The following is a 5,075-nucleotide window of genomic DNA, read 5'->3' on the forward strand; positions in this document are numbered from 1 at the left end:
CTGAAAATCCAAGTAGCCAACATCAACACGATCAGTTCTAGTCACATATCTTTATCGCCAGTGTTTCTCAACCTTCATGATTTTAAAATGTGTGAACTCCAACTCAAGGTGGCTTGAGAACTCTGGGAGTTGGAGGTCACATATCTTAAAGTCACCGAGGTTGAGAAACGCTGCATCAAAAAACTAGGTTGATTTTCCAGATCCCCTCAGGTTCCCTTTCACAAAAACCAGGGTCACGTTGACAATTTTCCAGTCCTTTAGCACTGAGTCTGATTTGAGGGACAAGTTACGTGTCTTTGTAGGGTGTGTGTGTCAACCATCTCATGTTTGAGTTCTTCAGCTGTGGCCTCACAAGATGCTCCAGGACAGAGTTTTTCAATATGTTCTATGATGCTCTTGATGGGATTCTGTAATAGACTAAAGAGAGGGGGGAAAAATCATTCAAATATTCTATCTCTAGAACTTTACTTCTTGATCAGGCACTCTGTGATTTATTTTTTTTAACAGATTCCACCATCTGAAAAACTTGGAAAGCCCTTGCTTCTCATATCTTCCTTGTTTCCTCAGTTTTGCTTTAGGTACTTTGGGTTTTTTTCCCTGAGAAGATCAGATTGGGCCCAGGCCAGTGGTGGGTTGCCCCCGGTTTGGACCGGTTCTATAGAACCGGTAGTAAAACTGGCGGAAGGCTCTGCCCACCAACCCTGACATCATCAGAACACTTCTGCGCATGAACGGCATCCACAGCCCCATTGCGAACCGGTAGTAAAGGTAAGTAGAACCCACCCTGGCCCATGCACCTGTCTATAACGTCTGTAATCAACACAGCCATGACGAAGTCATAGGAGGACACCATGTCCTCTTCCTCCTCCTCCTCTTCCCCCTAATTCATTGATTCCACCGTTTATCTCAGAAGTGCAGAACTGTGGCCCCTTTATGACTTGTGGACTTCAACTCCCAGAATTCCTGAGCCAGAATGGGAGTCATTAAAGGGCCATAGTTCTGCACCCCTGGCTTATCTGAAACTTACCCTGAACCTTTTATTGGATTCTGCCTTCTTTTAAGTTAAAAGCATTCTTCCATGTCCTTCCATGTCCTGTACATGAGGTCTTTGATCTTGTCTCTCCATCAGCTTGGTTTAACTCTTGGTTTAATAAGCCATGACAGTATCATCTGTGACCCAAAACAATGAAAAACACTTTCATAGTCTGTTGAAATGATATTCAAGAATCTTGATTCCTGAGCAATTTAGAAACTAATTGGACAAATGTCTGGCTCTAGTATCTCAAGCTGTCCTCATGTTTTATGGACGTGAGGATAGTGCAAAGCAGTGGTGAAATGCTACCGGTTCACACAGGTTCGGGTGAATCGGTAGTGATAAAAACTACCAGTTCGGGCAAACCAGTAATAAAAAAAAAGCTACCGGTTCCTCTCAACTGGTATTTCCGGTGATCAGCTGTGCTGCATGATTTAAAATCGCTAGAAAGCAGGAAATCCTGCTTTCTAGTGAATTTAAATCACGCGGCACAACTGTTTCCTCCCCCTCGCTGTTCTACTTACCTTCCCAAGCCTCCTTTTTCTGCGTGAAGCGCACATTTTGTGTGTCCTGTGCATGCACGCAGCGCTTGTTTGGCATGCACCATGCATGCGTGCACACCACGCACACTTGGCGCACACCGTGCATGCACAGCCAGCAAACCGGTGGCAAACCAGTTCAGATTTCACCACTGGTGCAGAGTGTTCAGAGAGGTGTTTGACAAAGTGCATCAGCAGGAGCAATGACTCTGTCCGATCTGCCATCGCACTGCTTCAGCTTCGGTTCACATTGCTGGCATCCTGCCATAAAAGGAGGGAGGGGGGAATGACAGGAACCAGAGGTGCCCATTGGAGACAGTGGTTGAGAGAACCAAGGACACAAGCGTGAGAATGAAATGCAAACAGACACTAAAGAGGTGCCAAATCCAGAATTGTTACCAAAACAACCAATTTGAATACTATTGGACATGGACCAGATGACCAAGGGGGTGAGGACCTGGGGAGAGGGGAAATATACCAAATTTGCAGGAGAATATTCAGATCTGGCTTTGCTTATGCTGTAACCACTTGACCTTAGTAAAAGCATACCTTTTCTCTACCAGTGGAGTGAAGGGTCTTTCTTCTTCTTCTACTTCTTCTTCTTTTTTTTTGCTTTAATTTATATGCTGCCCTTCTCCGGAGACTCAGGGTGGCTTACAATGCGCTACGCAATAGCCTTCATCCTTTTGTATATTTATACAAAGTCAGTTTATTGCCCCCACAATCTGGGTCCTCATTTTACCTACCTTTGAAAGGATGGAAGGCTGAGTCAACCTTGAGCCTGGTGGGATTTGAATTTGCAGTAATTGCAAGCAGCAGATGTTAATAACAGTGCATTAGTCCACTGTGCTACCAAGGCTCTTTTCTGTCCTAGGTGTCCAAGCTGGGAGAGGGCTAACAGACTCTTCTTTGAAGTGGTGAGGAATCACATCTTCTGACTTCCTAGTTGCCTTATGCTCAGAGGCTTTGCTCCAGTGTCATCTCAGCAGAGGTGTTATCCTCAGGCCCACAGGCAGGCAAGGGAAATGGAAGGATCACCCTTCAGAGCAGTGGCCCAGAGGAAAATGTAAAATGTGGGACCTCAAGACTTTTGCCAACACGCTCTGCAAAGGAAGCCCTTTCAAAGGCTTTGGTAGCCCTAAGGCCTAGGCTCATTCTGCGTGCTGCCAACTTTCTTCAGGCAGCCTCATTAGTAGAAGAAATTCTGGGGCTTTCTAAGAAGAGCATCAGGGGTGAAATCCAGCAGGTTCTGACAAGTTCTGGAGAACCGGTAACGGAAATTTTGAGCAGTTCGGAGAACTGGCAAATACCACCTCTGGCTGGCCCCAGAGCAGGGTGGGAATGGAGATTTTGCATTATCCTTCCCCTGCCATGCCCACCACGCCACACCACGCCCACCAAGCCATGCCCACAGAACCAGTAATAAAAAAAAATTGGATTTCACCACTGAAGAGCATGTAATATTACATACTGCAATGACATTTATAGACATGACTTCTTATTCCTGGGATACAGGTGAGATTCACCCCACCCCAAATACAATCCAACTGATTTCCACTCTCACCATCTCGTTTTTTTTCCCCAGGCAGCAGCAGAATCCTGCCAGCGTTTACATATCATATTTTTCCTCCTTGGGTAGCTTTTTGCTCGGTGCAGCAAATCCCATTTTGCCAAACAGGTGTAACTCACCACAATTCTATACTCCACAGCATGAAATTTGCAGGTCCCAGTCATGGATCCTTTAGTTGTGTGCGTTGACAGGCAGAGACGTCTCTAAGAAAACCAGTTCAGGATTTTGCTGATCACAACATTCACATCAAAAACCTGATATGTCCTCAGGGGGTGGGATTCTTGTCTGGCAGTGGATTGGCACATGTTGGGCATGGTGTACTGATACCAAGTATGCATGTACGATCTGGAAGAAAGCCAATGCTTCACTACTTAGGAAGACCCTTCAGGTGAAAGGGGAAGCTTCCAGAAAGGGAGACTAAAATATATGAAGAGCGGATGCAGGATTTGGGTTTGGCTAGTCTAGAGAAAAGAAGGATTAGGGGCAGGGGTGGGTTCTAACCGGCTTTACTACTGGTTCTCTTTGTGTGTGTGCTTTGCGCACGATCGCCTCTTCGGTCGCGCGCTCGATCGCTACGCACATGCTCGGTTCGCTCGCAGGCACACCAAACGAGCACATCGCACAAGCACGTTGCGAATCTGCCCAGCTGAGGTGCAGCAATCCACTCTGCCGCACCTCTCAGCTGGGCGAAAACAGCAGAAATACAAGGTCAGAATAACGCAGGGCGGGCGGGAGGGCCCAGCTCCTGAAGAAAGAGAACCAGTTCGGTGACGTAATAGCGTCACTGCTACTGGCTCGCGCGAACCGGGCTGAACCGAGAGGAACCCACCACCAATTAAGGGGGACATGATAGTAGTATTCCAATATTTGAGGGGCTGCCACAAAGAGGAGGGAATCAATTTATTTTCCAAAGCACCTGAAGGCAGGACAAGAAACCATGGATGGAAACTAATCAAGGAGAGAAGCAACCTGGAATTGAGGAGAAACTTCCTAACAGTGAGGACAATTAACCAGTGGAACAGAAGTTGCCTCCAGAAGCTGTGGGTGCTGTAAAATCACTGGAGGATTTTAAGAAGAGTCTAGATAGCCACTTGTCTGAAATGGTTTAGGATCTCCTGCTAGAGCAGGGGGCTGGACTAGAAGACCTCCAAGGTCCCTCCGAGCTCTATTCTAATTCTGATTTTAATTAATTAATTAATTAATTAATTAATTAATTAGTTTGATTTATATATGCCGCCCTTCTCTGGAGACTCAGGGCGGCTTACAATGCATTAAGCAATAGCCTTCATACTTTTGTATATACCTGCTTAGTAGGGCTTTTTGGGGGCCCCCTAAGCGGTGTTCTATTTTATACAAAGTCATCTTATTGCCCCCACAATCCGGGTCCTCATTTTACCTACCTCGGAAGGATGGAAGGCTGAGTCAACCTTGAGCCTGGTGAGAATTGAACTTGCAGTAATTGCAGGCAGCTGGCAGCTAAGTACTACTTTAACAGCAGTAGTTTAGTCCACTGTGCCACCAAGGCTCTTCAACCTATCCCAGATGGGAGCTTCCTTTTGCTTTTCTATTCCCTTCTGGTGCTGGGCTGGGCCCAGACTAATTCATCCTGAGGAAATCCAAGGACTGCAAAGTGATCTCACCAACCTATCCCAAATGGGACTTTCCCAGATACATCGGCCATTAACTACTGTGTGAGATGAAAGATAGATAAATAGATAGATAGATAGATAGATAGATAGATAGATAGATAGATAGATAGATAGAAAGATAGAAAGATAGAGTGATGGGATTCAGCCAGTTCACACCACTTTGGGAGAACCGGTTGTTAACTTTCTGAGCAGTTTGGCAAACTGGTTGTTAGAAGAAATCATTAGGGCAGAGAACCGGTTGTTAAATTACTTGAATCCCACCACTGGATGGATAGATAGATAGA

At 45.9% G+C, this 5,075-nt stretch overlaps 1 long non-coding RNA gene across 1 annotated transcript; it reads right to left on the reverse strand.

Moving 5' to 3' along the window:
* Nucleotides 1-238: 238 nt before the first annotated feature.
* Nucleotides 239-3,345, reverse strand: LOC117670344 (uncharacterized). The gene is made up of 3 exons (XR_004592630.3): nt 3,262-3,345; nt 1,028-1,170; nt 239-417 (listed from the first exon to the last, which is right to left on the reverse strand). It is a non-coding gene; the product is annotated as an uncharacterized LOC117670344 (long non-coding RNA).
* Between the last annotated feature and the right edge of the window lie 1,730 nt (nt 3,346-5,075).

This window comes from Pantherophis guttatus, chromosome 11, assembly GCF_059756535.1.
Source record: "Pantherophis guttatus breed Tessera chromosome 11, ASM5975653v1, whole genome shotgun sequence".
Taxonomy (NCBI): domain Eukaryota; kingdom Metazoa; phylum Chordata; class Lepidosauria; order Squamata; family Colubridae; genus Pantherophis; species Pantherophis guttatus.